We start from the raw sequence: 20,991 nt of genomic DNA on the forward strand, positions 1-20,991 counted from the left end.
CGTTCCCAGTTCGTTGGTAGCGCCACCGCTCTGGTAAAACTGGGCCTTTCCGCCACGTATCTTCCATACCTTCTCTCCTTTGCGACAGATTTCCTGCAGAGCTACGATGCCGAGTTTGCGGGGTTCCAGCTGTTCAATCAGCACCCGCTCGCAACCTGCGAAATTTAGCGATCTGCAGTTCCAAGTCCCGAGTCTCCATTCGTCGTCCTTATTTCGTCGCCTAGGTCGATGCCGAATATTCCGCTCCGAATATGCTTGAATGTTGTTAGTTTGTGTTGTTTAGGTGTGTAGCCGTACTGGGGCAACACAACCGAGTCTCGTGATGGGGCTGCCATCTTATAGTGCCGAGACTCACTACCTCCTTCCCGGTTAGTATACGACCTTAGTTTCCACCGGGGTTGGTTACCCGATCTCCGCTAAGGTTGCTCGTATTCCGGCTGGTACCACGAGGAGGTCGGGATCGGAGTTGCTGGATAAGAGGCTAACGACCACTATGGGGTCTATATTCCGCATTATCTAGCCGTTTACCAACCAAATATTATAGCCTAATTGTACTAAAAAACAAAAAAAAATTAAATTATTTAATTTTGTAATGTGCAAAATACTATCAATAAACAGAAATCATTTCTTAAGATGCACGCATCCCTATCCTCATTCAGATAAAAATATTTACTAAACCACGAATAAATCAATGCTTTCTCCTGCGTACCATATCAAAAATGTGTACAACACACATTGCAGCATAATAAATTTTCCAACAAAATAAGCGTTTAAAGTCCCTTTTTACACTTCTCTCACTCTATTTGTTTGAACAGGATTGAAATTGCGTCCATTAACAGGTAGCTGAGCCGAAAGTCATTGGTAAGTTTTTTTCTTTACTCAAAAAGAAAGAACCCATTTCCCTCAACCTGACACCTTTTGGAAATGCCTTCGACAGCACCATCGAATGCCCTGCTGGACGCCGAAGCGAAATGGAAAGTGGCCTTCGCTTCGTGCCTTTTCTCTTCATCTCCTCAGGCCGGACAATACACCGACAACAGAACAAAACGTTTCATTTATATATTTCGTTTCAATCACATTTGCGTCGCATCCTGCCTGATGCCTTTCAAAAGTTCCATTTCGTATACCATAAGAACCGAACGAACGCATAATCATTGAATGAGATGAGAAACAATTTTCTGTCTCGGAATTTACAACATCACAGCTTCACTGCGTTTTGGTGGGATTCAGAAAAAGCCGACAAAAAAGGAAGCGACTTGTTCTCGATCTTCTTTTATTTTTTTCCATTCCTCAGCAGAGGCACAGAAGCCATCCCACACAGTAGACGCTAGGAAACTAATTAAATGAGCTTCTGAATGATGTTCGGGGTCAGAAAATAGAAATGAAAAGAATTATTATCCTCACAGGGCAAAGAAAGGCGGATTGTTTCCTTTCTTGGTGAACTGTTCAATTTAAGCGCCAATTTTTATCAGAAGAAGCGAGAAAATGTTAAAGGGGACATCAACCGATCAAAGCGACGAACCTCAGCGAAATGAAGCAATCCACAATTTTGAGAAATTATTTTGTTTTATCTGAGAGTTATTAATCAGAAAATATCCGAAACTGGATCATCATTGCATGGGTTCTAGAAGCGACGAATCTAAAATTTAATCCACCGAAGGTGACCTATCTCGTTCCTCCGGATCGTCTCTTGAGCGGCATGCGCTCTTGAAGAGAAAGGCTTGGTCAAACAAACAAAAAATGCAGCATCGTGCAGCGCACGTTAGCCGTAGCAAAAGGCTAACGTTACCTCAGAGCGTGGCGAACTTGACTGTGGAAACCAGTTTTAATCCACCTAGCGGTGTGATCGTTTCGTTCCTGTAATTTAACGACAAGATAAAGATTCAGCCTTTCCTTTGCGATAAAATCGAAAGGCTTCGGATTTAAAGAACGCCAACAAAACGACCCAAAAGAATAAGAAACAGTCAGAACTTGAACCACCATCGGCAAGCAGAGGAGAGAAGAAAAAGCACACAGCATCCGAAAGAACCCAACCGGGCAACGAACGGATCGACGACCACCTTCGATCCAGTCGCAGGCACCGCACCATCAGAGACGATGACGAAGTTCCCTGTCGGACACATCGAGAGCCAGCGCGTCCGAGATCACGAACAGCCGCAACAATCGTCAATAAGACAACTAAGGCTACCATCAAGAGGAAAGATTAAAAACCGTCTGAACATTTTTTCTCGTCTCGCCACTGCCTGACTGGCCATCCCCGGCATCATCGTTTCTTCCGCAGCCTTTTTTCTCGAGGGCAGTTTTACGTGTTTCCTTTTTTACTTCCTTCGTTCGGTGAGCTGTGCGCTGGCCTGGGCTGCTCAACTCAACTGACTTTGTTACTTCTTCACTCCTCTCCGGAGTTGGTTTTTAGTTCGATTTCTTCTTCCTTTCGTCTCGTTTGTTTTCGTCGTAGTTTTCTACGGGTGAAACTGAAAAATAAATTTTATAAACACATTACCATCTCGGCTTCATTCTTTCGCTGACGGGTGCCTTTCTTAGCCGTTTTGTGGGAGGAATAGAGTGGTAGTCGAAGTAAAAAAGATACTGTAAAAAAATTATTCCAGTCCGGAAAAGTAACGGTGTAAGTGGATTTATTTTTGAATAGTGGAATAATTTTTTCAAAATCATGAGAATGTTGCAGGAAAAAACTCCGAATTCAATTACAAGAATCAAATCGTGACTGAACCAATTTATCATGACAGAACCTTAATATCGAGCAGTAATATAATTATGGTATTGGGGATTAAATTCGTTTCCGCGTAAAAATGAAAAAATCTAGTTGTCAATTTAGACACCGAAAAGAACCTATAATAACATCCCCAACCCTGCACCGTGGATCGCTCGCGGCTGCCTATGGTAGTTGTTGCTGCCGCTGTCGTTGCTTACTGCCGGCTGCTGGGTGGCTGCCGTGGATGCTGCTGCCAAGTCCGCGACCGCGAAGAAACACACCGCACAAAGCCCTTGCTCACATTGATCGTCGCTCGTTCGGTTTGCTCCGTCCCCTCGCGTCCCTCCGTCACGCCTGCCACTCGGTCAGCAGACCGCCCGCTGCTCGCGTTGCGTTGTTGGCTGTTGCTTACAAGCCAGACCAACCAACGAACGTCGCGGCGGTACCAACGCGGTCCGATCGTGCAACCTGCGATCGTGCGGGAAGCTTGCTGAGGTAGCAGAGAACCGAAGAAAAAACATGAAACGAGCATCGGAGAAAAGACCTCAGCGGCGGCTAAACTCCGATGGCCGTGGAATGGAACACAAACATCACCACTACCAGTGCATCACTGGCTAGCAGCATAGTTGTATGCTCTGTGGTTGTGGAGCTTTATGGGGGATCAACATACAGACAGAGTATTTGGTCCATGGGTTCGAAGCATTCACAGGCGTAGGCTGTTTTGTCCCAGGAGCTTCTCGGCGTTGTCGATTCTACGGGAGGGTGCTTTGAGTTTATTTTTAATTTTTTTTCTGTTCATCATTTACTAGCATTGCCATTCCGCCCCGGGATGCTGCGGCCTGTAACGGCAACTGGTGGTTTAAATTCTGTATTCAAGTCATTGTATGGCGAAGTGTCTCACTAGATTCTGGGATACACTTGGCTGCGTAAAGCATCGTTTTTTCAGATCTTGGTTTTTTGTTTAAATCATACCATTAGATTTAAATTAGAGTAGATCATTCCATTTCCTATCTCAGAGGTTGTCACAGCCAAAAAAGGTAGAATATTTGGTGACTAGAATCAACCAACCGGAGTTCACCACTCAAACTTCTATTTGTTAATCCGAATCTCTAACAAGTCTTTTCGAAATATTTTTTGGAAAACTTATTTTAAATGAAAGAGTTCGATTTCTTCTTCTTAGGATTTGCGTATCATATCACATTACATCAACTGGAATATTTTTTTAAACGAAACGGCTTTTTTTTTTCTTCCTTTGGGTACATTCTCCACTGCGACCAGTAATTTGATCTATTGTGGCGGGCCCCTATTTACTGTAAGCCACGTCAAGGTGTCGTATCACTACTATTAATAGGAGTGGTTTCCACTTGTTGGCTAATGGCATTGTCCCAATAAGGTATAATACAACGAATAAAGTTAATTGCTTTATTTGGGGAACTTGTCCACACAACTGAGGGTTGTATTAAACCCTCCCCAAAGAATTTGCTCCTTCTATGATAAAGTGCTACGCAGTTACAAAGCAGATGTTCCGCATCCTCGCTATCTAGGTTGCAAAAACGACAAGAGTCATCTTCCAATTTGCCTAGCTGTTTTAAGTGATAGTTACTTGAGCAGTGACCCGTTACCAGGCCACAGAAAGTACGTAAATCTTTTTTAGATAGACTAAGAAGTCTCTGAGTTACTGTTTTGTCAGGTGATATAAATCGCTTTGATTGGCGAGCTGTTAAATTATTCTTCCATATGTCATTTATCATTGATTTTTCCCAGTTACTCAATTCCATTCTGAGGGTACACGTTGAGGCCCCACAGAATGGTTCTGGTCCAATGAAAGGTTTAATCGATCCAGCTTTTGCCAATTGATCCGCTTTTTCATTACCTTCAATTCCACAGTGCCCAGGTACCCAAAAAAGACTTACTGTACTTTTTTTAGCCACCTGCTGTAGCAATGCATTCATTCCCAAACCAGCTTCGATGAACACGATACTGACTTTAGTGCTTTTAATGCAGCCTGGCTATCAGAAAATATACATATATTTGCATGTCTATAATTTCATCGCAGACAAACTGTAGCACATTCAATTATTGCCTGTATTTCTGCCTGAAATACAGTTGGCCATTGACCCATAGATATTGATATGTTGACTCCGGGGCCCGTTACCCCTGCTCCGACTCTGTTGTATAATTTAGAACCGTCAGTGTAAAAGATGATGGATCCTGGTTGAATATTAGGCCCACCTGATTCCCACTCCGTGCGACTTGTCTCGGTCACTTGGAATAGTCGTTCAAAGTTATATTGCCTATCCATCCAGTCTTCCTGGGTTAATATAGGACTAATTTTGAAATCTCTTAAAATACTGAGGTGGCCCCTAAGGTCTCCATCAAGAAGCTTCTTTGTTCTTCTTAGCCTTAGTGCATTTTTCTCAGCTTCCAATTGCACGAATAGGTGTAGTGGCAGTAAACTTAAAATAGCATCTAGTGCTTTTGATGGTGTACTACCGGTTGCTCCAGAAATGGAGATTGTAGCAAATCTTTGCAACTTCTCCAGTCTCTTCTGTGCATGTTTAATTTTAGTTTTCGGCCACCATACTAAGGCTGCATATGTTATTCTGGGTCTTACTATTGCCGTATAGATCCAATGAATCATTTTAGGCTTAATGTTATCATCAAACGAAGGACAGGTAATTGCAATTGTTGAAGTAGATGAGAAAGCCCAAACGCTGGACGGACTCTACGGACAATGCGGACTGTCTTTGCATATCTGCTCGTAATTCATAGCGTTTGCGTTAATACCACCTACTTTTTGGTAGTAAACGTTAAGTCCTAGGAGCGCAGCATTTCGGAAACTAAGATTTGTCTACTGGGTGGAGTTTACAGTAGGACAATAGGATTCGATGGGAGCTCTAAAGGGACTGGAGAGACAAGCGCCATTAGGATAACAGATGAAGAGCTACCGAAGTAACAAAGAGAACGAGGAAAAAGGAACCTTAACCAACCGACAAGAAAACTTAATTAAATGACAGGTAGTCAGTTGCATATTTATCATTGGGACAACTCGTATCGGCTCTCGGATTTACAGGGCATCTCGCATTCTTTAAGGTCTTTATTTTAATTTAAAACCTATATTTTCTAATTGAATTTGTAAACGAATTTGAACCAAATTCAGGGGGTTCTCGCTTAGCCTCGAGATACGACATAGGTCTAACAAACGAGTCGTCGTATGTTGGAAATACGACTGAGAGAGGCTGCAAGAGCCAATAAATCCTGTACAGCTGACTGTGATGCCTGTCTCTAAGTATTTTTTTTTTATTTTTGCACCTTTTACTACGTTTTTGTTCATTTTTACATCACTTTTGTGTTATTTTGGAGTAATATCTGTTATTGTATCAAAAATTCTCATAATGCAAGAAACAAAACCCTTTTTCTTCATTTGAATGTGCCTTCTTCCTTTGTCAGCTGCTCTCATCCGTCGTTCCTTTGCTTCTTGTAAATCTATATTTTCGATGATCCCTATAAAGCGAGACAAAGCCATTTTTAAATTTTTGAACCTCCCTCTTCTCAAAGACGACCCTTTCCCCGTGCCAGAAACCCCCTCTTGACATACAGCCATTTGTACAACTGCTATTGGTCCAAATTCAAAAGAAACGCATCCCTTTACTCATATGAACCTGCTTCCCCTCTCTTGGAGAGACCGCCCCGCATTTGTCAACCCCAATGCGCTGATATTTTTGTATCAAAGAACATGTATGCCAAGCAGAAAGAACCAACTAACAAAAAGAAAAGTATGATACAATACTGCAAAAACAATCACTACATGTGCATGGAAGAAGTCGGTCGGACACCGTCCGACACAAACGGACATTCGGCTTGCGTCGGACCAACCGCGGGCGACAAACTTTTACTGTGGATAGACAAAAAGAGAAACAAAAAAATAGGTCACCTTATGCTCCCAGTAGTTTACACTTAGTTAGTTTCAATATGAACGCAAAGAAGGAGAACAGCTGTTGGATTTTTTGATAGCCCACAGACTGACTGCATTTCAAAAACAGTCAAATGACCGTTTTGGAAGCGCAAGTGAATGTAGAAAGCGTACGCATTCACGCAGTCACAGTCAACTTGCGATCCCTTTTCTAGCACTGATGCGAAGTTTGATGAAGAACCGTCCAGGCGTTCCGGAGTTATGACGGAATATCATGGGCGTAGCGACGGGGGGGGGTTTGGGTGTTCAAACCCCCCTAGGAAAAAATTTGTTATACACTTTTAAGCTTGAAATATCACAGCCAGCTGTTGTTTAAAGCATAGGAGAATGTACGGGGCTGATTGTACGATCCCCGTCGGCGTCGTGAACTTAGAGCCGGGGTGGTTCGTGCTGTTTTAAGTCCCATTTAATTCGATCTTGGGTTACTCGTCGCCCATTTTCCAGGCATCTCTGAGGTCGCAGTTTTTTACTTAAAAAATAAAAAATGTCGCTTTAGACCTGGACGGGCCATCTCGCACGTTGAGTTGCTCTGTGCCGGTGTCGTTGGGGTTGTTGTATAGAACCGTTTTCCTTACGACGTGACAGGTTCACTGTAGTTTACTGACTTTCGCCAAATGTACGTTGGTAATTTTCCCAAACAGTGTATGTTGTCCTTGATTCATACACTTCTACACTTGCTACACTTCGTTTTCAGCTTCGTCAAATGTCGTCCGGAAAGGCGCGTAAGTCCTCCGTGAGCAAGGTCTATCGGTCTAATAGGGGGTTTGTATATTGTCAGGTTCCTAAGGTGGCTTATGTTTCTTAATCGCAGCGTTTGGCGAAGCTCAAAGTAGGCCCGTGGTCCTGATTGAATATGCCGCTGGATCTCCTTATTTGTGTTGTTGTCCGCGGCTACCAGCGATCCCACATACACGAGCTCATCTACCACTTCTGGTTCGTCGCCCTCAACGATTACCGTCCGCGAAAATAGCACGTTCGTCTCATTTGGTCCGCGTTATATCAGACCAGACCAAATCGCAAAATTTAAAAGAATGAGTTAATGACAGCAAACAATCAAGAATTTTCTATGCTACATTTTATTCTAATAAGACTACATAAATGTTGCAAACAGCCAGTGTTATGTGATGATTTCGAACAATTGATAGCTACAAACCATACAGAGCAGCAAACTTTGAACGCGTTTTTCTCGAAATAAGATTTTTGTCACTTGGCTTAGTCTGACTTAACAGTGACCATTTGAGCTAATATCATTCATGTATTTGGTCTTCGACGAGTTGATTTAAGGCCCAATCCTGCTAGGCTCCGCCTTCAGTCTAGCAGAGGTGGTCTTCGTCGTGGCAAAGTTTCTGACACCTGCTTAGCCACCTGGCAAAGTCATCTGCTTAGCCAAGAAGCTACATTTACTGAGAATCAAACATCTCTTTTCGAAATCTGATCGTCGGATCACCTTAAGAGCGATGTTGAGAATCATACAGGATAAGTTGTTCTTCAGCACCCTCGCTGCATCTCGAAGAGACTCAGTTCTATGGACCTTAACAGCCTCTCCCAGCCGAGATTCGAGCATACAACGTACCTCAATGCCGGCTGGGAAGCCATAACTTTAACTCTGTTATTTCAATTTGATTTTTTGTCTGATGAGCAAAGCAAAGCCGTGGGATTGAACGTCCTTTCTAAGACTTGATCCTTCTTCATCGACAGACTTCGCAGTCGGCTACTAGAGTACAAGACAGTTACGGGGCTAGTGCAAAAATCCTACTGACTCTATCTAGCAGCACTGCCTAGCCGAGATTCGAACATGCAACGACTGGCTTGTTAGACCAGCACCTCGGAGTTAGTTTCGAGCGTTCATTCGTTTTTGGGTTTTGAATTTTATTAGTATCGTTTTGGTACCAGCATCGTACCTCGAAACCAACTAAGCGGCATTTGTCTGATGAAGAACACTCAATTTCAACGAAAATAGTTAAACTGAAAATAATACTCCATTTCCTGAATAAGCTGCTTACGGTTAGGCTATGTCAGATTTGTTCTTGTAAGGAACCCCAAGGAACTTTTCTGGCTACAGGTGCATAATTGGCTACGTGGCAGAGGGGGAGCTGACCGGGAGGGAACCAACCAAGGGGGGGGGGGGGGGTGTTGAACGCGAGAATGAAGCGTCCTTATTATGTAGTATCATTATTATGTAATTTTAGGGTTATGTTTCATTTTGGAACCATTTCTGTACAATGACTATGCAAAGCCCAGGTGTTACATTCCGTTTTCGAACCTTGTTCTACTGTTTTTTTATATGAAAGACTTCCCAACCAGCTGACAGAGTACAGGACAATTGCGGGGCTAATGCTATGATCCTGGTCAAGTAACAGTGTAAGTTTTATTGCACTCTTATCATTGTTTTCTTGACCAATCTTGGACATAAAAGACACCATAAAAGTGTAATAAAACCCAAATTGTTACTTGGGTATTGACTCTAATAGTCTCTCCTAGACGAGATTCGAACATACGATGACTGGCCTGATAGTCCCAACTCAGCCCAGTCCCAGAACCCAACTGAGAGGTAATCCGTATTCCATGCGTATTTTTCAGTCATTTTTGTAACACATTTTTCATCTTTTCTGGTACATTTTTTGTATATCATGATGATATAATTTTGTATATTTTTTCAGTTTTTCTTTTTTACATCATATTTATTCCATTATGAATCTTTTCCTGTCATTATTTGTGTCTTGTTTGTAAATTTTAGTGTCAATTTTGTATCGTGTCTGTGACAGTTTTATTATTTTTGTACCGTTTTGGAATGTTTCAGTGCAAATTTATTTAATTTTTGTAGTCATTATAGCGTTCTTTGTTCTACTACAGTGGCGGCGAAAGAGCAGAGGCAGGTGTTGTGTTTATGGTACAATTAACTATTTATTTTTATCGGCTGTCAGTCTTGATAAATCAGAACAGATTTTGTACTTTCTCCGACGTTTCGACTATATTTTGTAGTCTTTATCAAGGATTTAATACTGTCTGTCCTTTGTCAATTGTCTACAATTGACTAAATTGGTACAATTAACAATTGACGGAGGGAAAGTAATGAAACAAAGAATCGATAGGATCTAACAGATTGAGGCCAGGCGTGATGAGGAAAGAGCGGAAGATGAGAGTGTAAGGGAGGGTCATATGAAGCAACGCTTAGAAGTTGGATCGAATCATGCCGGAATCCGAGCATTACAACCGGATTCGAACTCACTCCTCCTCCCAGGACATCCTGGGATTTAAGAATTTGTACTATTTTGGTGCCTTTTTAGTATCATATTTGACACAAAGCGGTCTCATTTTTGTTTTATTGCATTGTTGCGTCATTTGTGTGACTCTTGTGTACCGTTTTTACTTTTGTTATGTCAAAGTACATGCAACTTTGGTGTCATTTATGTATCATTTTTAGATGTTTTTTATGTTATTTTGACTGAAGTTTGTTATGTGAATGTCTCAATTGACAGATAACACCCCAATTTTATCTGTATTCTAATAATAATTCCATCTGGGTTTGATATATTCGATTTTCTTATTTCATAGAATGCTGTTTGAACAATCCCTGCCCATTGGTTTGTAGGGTTTGAAAATAGCTTTTAATGTAAGGTGAAGATCGTCAGAGGCCAGCTGCTTTTTTACTGATTTCAGTACTTGTTTCCACTATCGTTTTGTTTACGCTCAGTTGCTAGTAGTAGGTAATAATCTGTTATGAACAATTATGGAACATAGAATAGCGTATCTATTTTTCCTGTTGAACTAGATCCGACAGTAATTCTATCACATAAAATGTTGTTTATGGTGAATTTTATTATCAGAGAATTTTATAAGTATATTTTCGACACTTTACGACCGTCAATTTAATGGCGAGAATTATTGGCCAATTTCATGGCATCACTCCCGTTTCCTTGGTAACCTATCAACAACGACGGTCGCGGATTCGGAATTGCAATCGAAACAAAGTAAAGTCTTTCATATCATTTCAAGTGAACAGGTTGGGCAAAATCATTATAATATCTTACCAGATAACTGTTCGGGTGATAAATTAAAGTTTTCTGTGTTTCAACTTAAGTTTCATGAGTGATGTGATGAATGGAACGGGCTAAAAAATTTAAAGAAAAATCGACGGCGAAAAAGTGAAAATATAGTGATGAATTTTAATTGAGCAGAAATCTTAGTATTTATTGTAAGTTATGCCCCAAAGAGTAATAGAACCTATAGAATGGAATGTTTAGTGCTTCGAGTTGCAAGATCTGATTACGGCTAGCAGGTTAGTTGAACTAATTTTATTTTTTTGTGATGGTTTCCCGAGTCTATGGGAGCATGTTGATACACTGAAGAAGGGAAGGGAAGGGTGATATTCGGTGCCATACTGACTACCATAAAGGGATTCTGACGACCTTGTCCTTAAAAGAAGTTAACGATTAGTTCCTAGATTGCTACATGAATCGCTTTTATGGTCGCAATGAATGTAATAATTTATAAAGCAACATTCATTTCTGTATATGAATTAATGTATTTTGTTTATTAATAAAAATAATGCAAAAAACAATTTATTTTTTATTTTTTAATTTATTTATTAAAAGTCAAATATAATTCATTTCAGTTTATTAGAAAATTTAAATTTTTTTAACTATTTTCACCACTTCACAAAAGGATAACATAGAAAGAACGTAACTTTTGGACGTGGCAATCGTGATATAATACCCAACCATTTGTTGAATTTAATTTTCAATTTATTTTCAAACTTACATTACTAGGGCTCAATAGATCAACTTGGGAAACTAAACTAAGCATCATCAGCTACGAAAAAGTTGTGCATGAAGCAGTTTTCCAACAAACGAAATAGGCAAATCTCTTCCTGTCGCTCAAAGGTGATGAGTAACTGTCACAAAATCTACAATCACCGCACACAACGTGTCCGTTGGCCATCCAACTCCGTTACCACCGCCGTGCTCTATTATTGGCAGCATCAGCAGCAGCAGCAGCAGCAGCAAAGGCCCCCGAGCGAGCCATCCAGAAAGCTAACAAAAACAAAAAATAAGCATTTTTTATCTTCAAGATGCTCCACACGTCCGGTCGTAGCCCATCGCCGTTGTTGGTTCGAACCGTCGTTGTTGTTGGATGAAAAGAGACGCGGACTTGAGCACAGCATAAAACCGGCCTAACTTGTTCTTGAATCGTTTTTTTTTTGCGCTCACCCTGTGTTTCTTACTTATTTCTTCGTTCGGTCAATGTGTATGTATTGGCTTTTTTCAGTTTACCTCTTTACCAGGACAGCTTTTCCATTGTTGATCATTCGCTTTTGCATCTCTTTTCATCTCTTTTCGTCGATCTTATCTTATTTATCTTTCGCATTGTGATTCACTTCGATCTCAATGCTCTCCCGCTCAATTTATGCTTATGCGCGCGTTGCTCTCACTTGCCTACTTTGTATGCTGTTTAAGTTGGGTTGAATCCGTCTTTATGCTTCTCCCTCGTGGAGTAAAGTTTACTGCTGGCGCAACGTAACCTGATCTACACAGAGAGGAATGGAAGCTTTTTCCCTTGCTAGTGGTCGTAGGAATGATGGCTGGTGGTTCACCAACACCACCGGTGCAGGACACTGCGGGAGAAACAAGTGCCTCGTGCTCTCTGCTGCTCTCTACACATGCCCGACCGCGACCAGACCAGACCATCATAGCAGAGTAAGCTCAGCTCGGTGAACTTGTTGTGCAACGCAAAGTCTGCTCAGTCTGAGAGAGTCAACCGCATTCGAACGACGCACCTGTGTCCGTGTCCGAACCGATGGTTTTGCGCAAGTCCGGGAGAGAACAGGAAAATTCTGTTCGCAGGGAAACCCTGCTAGGTTCGTGATCCTCGCTGAATTTTTGTTCGTTTACTAACAAATTTTTTTTCTGTTTCAAAAGTGTACAAAAAAAAGTTACTAGATGAAACAATGGCAAATAAACCGACGAAGATCGGTGATTGTTAAGATATTACTGAAAGTGTTTGCAGTGAAGTAGTGAATGAGCGCCACGGTGCTGTGTGCCAAGGAGATGAAGCAAGTGGTTGAAGAGAACCGATCCGCGAATGGTGGGAAAGCTTGCAAAGCTAAGATGGAGGCTGCTGCCAGCGCTGCTGGCTGCTAAAATTTTATCAGAGATTAAGCTAAAGAGCTGTGTGGTGCAATTGAATTGAGGTTAAGGAAGCTGTTGTTCAATGCGCTGCCGCGGTCAGCGAGTTTGCGAAGAGCTGTGAATAAGGAATGCTTTTGAGTGGTGTTGTTACGAACCGAAGAGGAGCAAAATATTTGTTCGAAAAGAAAAAAAACGAGAGCTCAAGCCATAATAATTGTATTTCTGCTGCTTTTTTTTTGCTGTCGAATTTGGTGACCATCGATTCCATTAAAAGTAAGTGACGAGTGCGTGTGTGTTCGGCAGCGTAATCCGTACTAAAAAGGATTAAAGGTTAAACGAGTAACGGTCAACAAAAAAAAAAAAGAAAAACGTTGGGTTGGGAAATTACCATATGAAGTACGTACAGACGTGTGGCTAAAACGCGACAGTGCAGTGATAAGCTTAAAGCAAATATTCATTAAACAGAGCGAGCGAACCGTCGACGACGTGACCGAGCAGCGAAACAGAAAAATCCGACACGAAGTGCTTTATACTACGGCCGTAAAACAAAGGATCAGTCGGTTGAAATTGAAATTAAATCATCTCTCCAATCTGGATTACAATCATTGGATTACGCGCCCGCGGTTCCCACTCGCGGTCGAACAGCCGTGGGGTTGACCAGCGTCAAGAGTAGTGACAAGAGTGCAACTTCGGTCCAGCGCTGCAGCCGAGTCCGAGTGAGAGTAATCCACATTTTTGGCACAGTAAATATCCGATTAACGCGCTCAACGGCAAAAGAGAAAGGTAATGAGCTGGTTTGCGAAATTATTATACTTACCTACGTGCATTGTTGGAATGTCTACCCGGGGTATGGATGGTTTTTGGAATGTGATGCGAATGAAACGCAGCGTACGCTGCTGGTAAACATGTTTGGAATGGCTGCAGGCCTGATGACTCAAAAAATGTTTACATGGGTTGTAACAGTTTTTTTACGCAAAAAGTTAAAACAAGATTGTCCTGAAATGCCGGGGAAATGGAACGCTATGGAGTTTTTTCGACAAGCAAAGTTCTTTAATATTTGTGGGACGACAGTTCTAATAGTCAATGTTTGCCAATTTTTTGTGACTGTTAACCCACTTTGGCTTTTAGATCTCTGTTTGCTTTCAATGATATTATTTTAACCCAATTTTAATTTAGTTCTCTTTCAATTCAATTGCAAATTGATTTTGTCTAAATTTTGCTTTAGTTTTGATTGGTTTTACCCGAGCTCAAGTAACAGCTTAAGTGTTATTAGTCACTTCTAAGTTCTAGTAATCGAAATTGGTCACAAAACCGCTATAGGAGTACAATAAAACTGAATCCGAATCCTCGGCGAATGCTAACCACTAACCACTAGACAGAAGTCACTTTCTTTATTATATGAAGTTCGAATTCAAAAAATCAATTTCCACAGAAAACTTTATGCTAATTCGTCCAATGGAGGGACATTGAAGAGAGTCTCTCGATGTTTGACTAGACGTTTTGAAAAGGTACGCGAGAATTAATGAAAGGTTTTGTCGTTTAAAAGTTGTTATCTTGTCAAAATTTATTATGTTACTTATTCCTTCAATCAATTACAAGAAAATATATTGTACTAGGCGACCTGACTAACTTCGTACTGCTTCAAATTAGACTGAATGTTACAAATTGTAAAGTTCAGATGAACTGAGAGAGTTGCTGCTTTTTAAAAAAATCTCACTTCAATCCACTTGCTGGTAAAAATAACTTTTGTTATTCCATTTCGCTTGTTATTTGAGATAGAAATCAAGATTGAGATAGAAGAACGTCTTCGGAACATAACTTAGCTTTTTTCATAACGGTAATCTTTCCAACAAACCAGTGGTGCCCAGATGTTGGCATGACGCGGGCCAAATCAGATCTTAATTAATTAATCCTAAAATTCACCTCCACAATCCCTTTTAGCAATTCGCGGCCTGCACGGACTACCCCAATGGGCCGTATATGACCCGCGGACCGCAATTAGGCCATCACTGCAATAGACGAAAGGGGACGATAGAAAAAATGAAAGGAAACAAAAATGTTGATAGTATGTCCAGGGCGAGGCAAGACGTGAAGGGGAAAAAAGCGAAAAATTAGCTAAGGGAGGGTTATTGAAGCTACGCTTATTAAGTGTGTATAACGTTCTTCTTTACCCTTGCTGGGGGATTGACGGATCCAAACAAGCAATAATTGGAGCTAATTATAACTGGATTCGAACCCAGATTTAGTGCAATGTAGTATGCAAATTTCAGTAACTAACTACTGAATAAATAAAATTTTGGTCAATTTTGTCATACCAATAACGGCGCACTGTGGGATGATACCTAAATCTAGGTGGACAAAAGTAATTACGCTAAAACTGTTAGTTCTAAGTATATAGTATGTTCGGAGTAAATTTTTTATTTTAACTTCCGCATTTTTTGGTGTATGACATTAGGGTGACCATCATAGTAAGCGGTTGCAAAATATAAACTTTTTTATGGCTTAAGTTAGCTGAACAAAATGTTCAGCAAAGTTAAAGAACATTAAATTTTAAGTATCTTTGCTAAAGAAATAAAAGTTCTATCTCTTGTGGTTGATGGGCTGGAGCTATTTAAAGTTTTTTGGTCGGGGTGGACCTAAAAAATCCGTTTTTTCTTTACATCTTCTTTCGTGTTTATTTCTCACAAATCATGCCTTCTGAGCACTTTCACACACATGGAAAACGCACATTTTGTTTGAAGGAATCAAGTTGCTACCTCCTTCGGTTTTCAAGCTACAGGCATTTTTTCTAAAAAAAAATATGGTTTTTTCAAATGTCAATAACGTAAAAACTGTTCAAAAGCAGCAAATCAAATTTTGTATAAATGTTTAGTAACATATTGGTTTCCAAAATTAATTGAGATCACATCGGTCCAGGTCGACCCTGGAGTTATTCAGCTAACTTAAGCCATAAAAAAGTTTACATTTTGCACTCGCTTACTATGACATTAGGCATATACACAAAAAAATGCGGTAGTTAACATAACAAATTTACTCCGAACATACTATATACTTAGGACTAACGGTTTTAGCGTAATTACGGTTGTCCACCTAGATTTGGATTTCATCCCACGGTGCGGCGTTTCCCAAACACAGATTTCAAAATGTATTACGTGGAAATAATCTCATTGAGCAAGTTTTTCATTCATCCATTCATACTTGGACCATTGACACGAGAAGTTAGACAGGAACTCCCAGTGCTGCTTTTGTCACCTTCTTCTGCCTTTGCCTGTTGCTGTTAGTTAAGTTGCCGAAGGCAGAACAGACAACGGTGAGGTCATGCTTTTAGCACCTTTTCTCTTGTTCAACAATTAACACGGCTTGGACCAAGAATGGATTCGACACTAGGCACTTTTACATCAAGTCTTTAGTTCTTCAAGTTCTCGGAATTCAGTTTAATATACAATTTTGAGTCAAATACCAAGTCTAATTTAATTCGATTCAGATTTATTGCCAGTTTCATCTCCAATTTCTGGACTGGAAATTGAATCAATTTCAAGTGCAATTCAATGTCCGATTTAAGGTTCAACTACAATTCTAATTTCAAGTGCAATTTGATATTCAATTGAGATCCAATTTCAGTGCTTCATTTTAAGACAAATTTCTAGTTTAATAAAATTTTAATCTACTGCCGATTTCAAGTCTAACTTCATGTTAAATTTCAAGTCTAATTTCAATGTCCCATTTGGTCATTTTAAATTCAATTTCGAGTCTAATTCAATTTCAATTTTACCTTCGATTTCAAGTTCTATTTAAATTGTAATATCCCATTTCAAGTACCATTTAATGTCCCATTTTAACGCCAATTTCTAGTCGAACTTAATTCCAATCTCAATTCTAATTTTAAATCTGGGTTTAAGTCCAATTGCAAGCCGATTTAGAGTTCAACTTCTAGTCTAACTTAATATCAATTTATGTTCCACTCAAAGTTCAATTACATGTCTAATTCTCGTCCAGTTCAGGTTCAGTTTGAAGTTTAATTTTCAGTTCAGTTTTGAGTACAAATTTGAATTAAAGTCCGAATTCAAATTGAAAATCCAAATGCTAATCTACTGTCTAATCTAAAGTTCAATTTTAAATTTAATATTAATTCCAATTTAAGTCAATTTTTAAGTACGATTTGATGTCAATTTTCATGTTTAATTACGAATTTTTGAAATTGAATTGTCTAATTTAATGTCCAATTTTAAGTCAAATATTTAATCATTAAGTCTTATTTAATCATTATTTTAATTTTGATTTCAGGTCCAATTTCAAATGTCCGATTATAAGGTCAAATTCAATCTAGTTTCAAGTGCAATTTGATGCTGAATTTCAAAGCCTAATTTAGATTCGATTTCATGTCTAATGTAATGTCCCATTGCAAGCCTTACCGGGTCTCATTTAATTCCAATTTCACCTCCGATCTCAAGTCTTGAAGTCTTTAGTGTGTCCTATTTTAAGTCAAATTTAGTCTGTCAAATTTAATGTCCCATTTCAAGTCAAATTTCGATTCAGATTTAGTTCCAGTTTCACCTCCGGTTTCTGGAACTAATTGAACTAATTTGATGTGCAATTCAATGCCCGATTTTAAGCATAATTACACTTCTAATTTCAAGTGCAACTTGATATTCAATTGAGTTACTTATTACAGTGTCCCATTTTAAGATAAATTTCTAGTTTAATTAAATGTCATTACCACCGATTTCAAGTCTAATTACATGTACAATTTCTAGTCTCATTGAGGTCCAATTTCAATTACAATTTCATGTCCAAATGTAAGTCTATTTTCAAATCAAATTTCAAGTTCAATTTCATAGACCGACCGATTTCATACCCAAAATAATGTCCTATTTTATGTCCAAATCCGAGCTTAATTTAATTTCAATTTCACTTTCGATTTCAAGTTAAATTTTAGTTTCAAGCCTTATTTAAAGCCCGAAGTAATGTCTCATTTTCAGTCCAATTTAATGTCCCATTTTAACGCCAATTCTGAGTCGAATCGAATTCCAATTTCAACTATGATTTAAATCCTAATTTCAATTCCCATTTTATAACCGATAACAATTCAATTTTCAAGTCTATGCCAAGCCGATACTGAGCTCAACATCTAGTATAATTTAATGCCAATTTATGTTCGACTCAAAGTTCGAACACAATTTCTAGGCCAGAAATGGGACTAATTTCAAATGCAATTCAATGTCCAATTCCGCCAACTACAATTCTAATAGACTAATCTCAAGATTTTAGTCTTGACCTTGGAATGAGGTCATACATATATTAATATTTTTTTTTTTTTTTTTTTGAAACGATGGTTCTACAATTGATGAAGGGACTGTAGGGGAAAGAAAATGAAAATTTTTTTGGTGAAGGAGGGGGAAGAGCGGAAAGGAAGGGGGGGGTATTGGTAGCTATGCTTGACAAGTAGTCATTTTGACTCCTACCTTTTGTCCAATGCTGGAAGGTGCATGAGTCGAACCAAGCTGTAATCTGAGATTATAACCGGATTCGAACCCACAACACCCTCCAGGGCATGTGGTTCGCTGGTACTTGTACCTTTGAACCATAGAGGCGCTGGACAAAAGGAGACCGCAAAATCCACTTCTCAAGGATAGCTACGCGTGTTGGTTGTGTTATTAAAACTTCTCGCTCGGTGGTAATCTGCAATTGATGTAGGAAGCGGCACAATATGTGTCGATAACACAACCAACACGCGTAGCTATCCTTGAGAAGTGGATTTTGCGGTCTCCTTTTGTCCAGCGCCTCTATGGTTCAAAGGTACAAGTACCAGCGAACCACATGCCCTGGAGGGTGTTGTGGGTTCGAATCCGGTTATAATCTCAGATTACAGCTTGGTTCGACTCATGCACCTTCCAGCATTGGACAAAAGGTAGGAGTCAAAATGACTACTTGTCAAGCATAGCTACCAATACCCCCCCCCTTCCTTTCCGCTCTTCCCCCTCCTTCACCAAAAAAAAAAAAAAAAAATTTTCATTTTCTTTCCCCTACAGTCCCTTCATCAATTGTAGAACCATCGTACAATTCTAATTCCAAGTGCAATTTGATATTCAACTGAAGGCCAATTTCAGTGCCCCATTTTAAGGCAAGTCTAATTTCAAGTTCAATTTCAAGTCTTATTAAGGTCCCATTTCATGTCTAATTTCAAATCATTTTAAGTTCAATTTTAAATATCGATTTAAGGTCGCTTTCAAGTCAAAATTAATGTCAATCTTAAGTCCAATTCAGAGTCTAATTAAATTCCATTTTCACCTTCGATTTCAAGTTCAATTTAAATCTTATTTTGAGCTCAATATAATGTCCCATTTTAACGACAATTCTAAGTTGAATACAATTTCAATTTCTGCTCCGACTTAAAGCTTACTTTCAAATCTAATTTTAGATCCGATATCAACTCCAATTTCATGTCTCCGTTTAAATCCAATTGCTATCCGATTTTGAGTTAACATCTAGTCTGATTTAATTTCTATTTATGTTCGACTCAAAGTTCAATTACAATTTCTGGGCCAGAAATGGGACTAACTTCAAGTGCAATTCAATCAAATTTAACGCCAACTACACTTCTAATTTCAAGTGCAAATCGATATTCGATATTGAGGACCAATTTCAGTGCCCCATTTTAAGGCAAATTTCTAGTGTAATTAAATTTCATTGAGGTCCAATTGCAAGGCCAATTTCATATCCAATTTTCAAGTCTAATTTTAATGGCCGATTTTAGACTGATTTCATGTCCTAATGTCCCATTTTAAGTCCAATTCCGAGTCTAATTTGATTCCAATTTCACCATCGATTTAAATTTTAATTTAAGTCTTATTTTAAGTCCAATGTGATGTCCCATTTTAAGTCCAATTTAATGTCCCATTTTAGCGCCAGTATTCTAAGTCGTAATTAATTCCAATTTCAATTGCGATTTAAAGTTCAATTTCAATTCTAATTTTATAACCGGCATTAATTACAATTTCAAATCTGCGATTGAATCCACTTGCAAGCCAATTTTGAGTATAAAATCCAGTCTAATTTAATTCTAATTTTTGTTCGACTCAAAGTTCAATTACAAGTCTAATTAACTACCAGTTCAGGTTCAATTTGAAGTTCAATTTTAAATTTAATGGCAAGTCCAAGTTCAAGTACGAATTTAAATAAAAAATCCAAATGCTCCAAATCCTACTGTCTAACCTGAAGTTCAATTTTATATTTAATTTCAATGTCAATTCAAGAATTCAATTCCAATGAAGAATAAAGAACAATTTCTAGACCAAAATTATTTCTAATTTCCAGTCTGATATAAAATCAAATTTCAAAATCCAATTCTGGATGTGATGATTCATGTCTAATGTAATGTGCTTTTTTAAGTCGAATTTAGCTCCAGTTTCACCTCAGGCGCGATTTCTGGGCCAAAATTTAAACTAATTTCAAGCGCAATTCAATGTCCAATTTTAAGACCAACTACAATTCTAATTTCAAGTGCATTTTGATATTCAACTGAGGTCTAATTTCAGTGTCCCAGTTTAAGGGAAGTTAAATTTAAATTTTACCACCAATTACAAGTTTAATTTCATGTGTAATTTCAAGTCTCATTGAGGTTCAGTTTCATGTCCAATTCAAATTGATGTCCCATTCAAGTCCATTTCCGAGTCTAATTTAATTACAATTTCACCTCTGATTTCAAGTTCAATTTAACTCGAATTTGAGGTCCAATGTAATGTCCCCAACAGCCCAGTTAGCTTCGAGGTACGAACACACATCCCGTCTTGTCTATGAAATTGAATGTCAAAAAGTTTTAATGGTAGAACGTCGAAGTTTGGAATTTCAAGCCTAATCGTCCAAAATTTTTGCGATAAATAAAAATAATTGAATTGAAACTGAGCTTCAATTTGGACATGAAATGGCCTTAAATTGGACTTGAGACTGACTGGATCTACTTTGACGCAATTGATTTACTTACCGCTATTGAACCAACTGACAGCTCCGGAGATCCAGGTTGCACCTTGAGGAATTATTTTGTTCTATATTGAATTTTTTGGAGAAGTTTGGGCATGTCAGTGATTATTCTACATGCAAAAAGAGCTTGTTGAAATACGTTTCATTTGATAGCAAAATGATAAAGGATAGTTTAAAGTGGTTCAGATTTATGAACTTTTAAA

At 39.0% G+C, this 20,991-nt stretch overlaps 1 protein-coding gene across 1 annotated transcript in view; it reads left to right on the plus strand.

The window, feature by feature from the left end:
* The first annotated feature begins 12,481 nt into the window (after nt 1-12,481).
* Nucleotides 12,482-20,991, plus strand: part of LOC128739720 (protein bowel) — a 123,360-nt gene continuing 114,850 nt past the window's right edge. The window contains exon 1 of the mRNA XM_053835218.1: nt 12,482-13,594. The gene's annotated coding sequence lies outside the window, so the exon portion shown is untranslated. The remainder of the gene's footprint in view (nt 13,595-20,991) is intronic.

Source organism: Sabethes cyaneus, chromosome 3, assembly GCF_943734655.1.
Source record: "Sabethes cyaneus chromosome 3, idSabCyanKW18_F2, whole genome shotgun sequence".
Taxonomy (NCBI): Eukaryota; Metazoa; Arthropoda; class Insecta; order Diptera; family Culicidae; genus Sabethes; species Sabethes cyaneus.